General features: G+C 34.4%; 1 non-coding gene across 1 annotated transcript; it reads right to left on the bottom strand.

Moving 5' to 3' along the window:
* Positions 1-1,037: 1,037 nt before the first annotated feature.
* Positions 1,038-1,145, bottom strand: LOC112774525 (small nucleolar RNA R71). Its single transcript, XR_003189011.1, has one exon. It is a non-coding gene; the product is annotated as a small nucleolar RNA R71 (small nucleolar RNA).

The raw sequence follows: 1,145 nt of genomic DNA, 5'->3' as shown, positions 1-1,145 counted from the left end.
AATCTTATCTTTTTCAAAAATTTGATTTTAAAATATCTCTTCTAACTTCTTATCTTCTTATCTTTTCAAAATTTAATTTCAAATCTTTTTCAACTAACTAATTGACTTTTTGTTTGTTTCTTAACTCTTTCAAAACTACCTAACTAACTATCCCTCTCTAATTTTCGAAAATACCTCCCTCTTTTTCAAAAATTCTTTTTAATTAATTAATTGTTTCAATTTTTAATTTTAATTTTAATTTTATCTTCATTTTTCGAAAATTATTAACACTTTTTCAAAATTAATTTTCGAAATTCCCTCTCCCTCATCTTCTTCTATTTATTTATTTATTTACTAACACTTCTCCTCATCTCATATCTCTGCTCCCCTCACCCTTGTGTTTGGATTCTCCTCCCTTCTCTTTCTTTATATTACATTCTTTTCTTCTTCTACTCACACAAAGGAATCTCTATACTGTGACATAGAGGATTCCATATTTTCTTTGTTATTCCCTTCTTTGTCATATGAGCAGGAGCAAGGACAAGAACATTCTTGTTGAAGCAGATCCTGAACCTGAAAGGACTCTGAAAAGAAAACTAAGAGAAGCTAAAATACAACAATCCAGAGACAACCTTACAGGAATTTTCGAACAGGAAGAGGAGATGGCAGCCAAAAAAAATAATAATGCAAGGAGGATGCTTGGTGACTTTACTGCACCTAATTCCAATTTACATGGAAGAAGCATCTCAATTCCTACCATTGGAGCAAACAATTTTGAGCTTAAACCTCAATTAGTTTCTCTGATGCAGCAGAATTACAAGTTCCATGGACTTCCATCTGAAGATCCTTTTCAGTTCTTAACTGAATTTTTGCAGATCTGTGATACTGTCAAGACTAATGGAGTAGATCCTGAAGTCTACAGGCTCATGCTTTTCCCTTTTGCTGTGAGAGACAGAGCTAGAATATGGTTGGATTCTCAACCTAAAGATAGCCTGAACTCTTGGGATAAGCTGGTCAAGGCTTTCTTAGCCAAGTTCTTCCCTCCTCAAAAGCTGAGTAAGCCTAGAGTGGATGTTCAAACCTTCAGACAGAAGGAAGGTGAATCCCTCTATGAAGCTTGGGAGAGATACAAGCAACTGACTAAAAAGTGTCCTTCTGACATGCTT

The sequence above is a fragment of the Arachis hypogaea genome, chromosome 18 (assembly GCF_003086295.3).
Source record: "Arachis hypogaea cultivar Tifrunner chromosome 18, arahy.Tifrunner.gnm2.J5K5, whole genome shotgun sequence".
NCBI lineage: Eukaryota > Viridiplantae > Streptophyta > Magnoliopsida > Fabales > Fabaceae > Arachis > Arachis hypogaea.
Note: the sequence above shows the minus strand (reverse complement) of the source record. Positions and strands in the feature narration are given on the sequence as shown.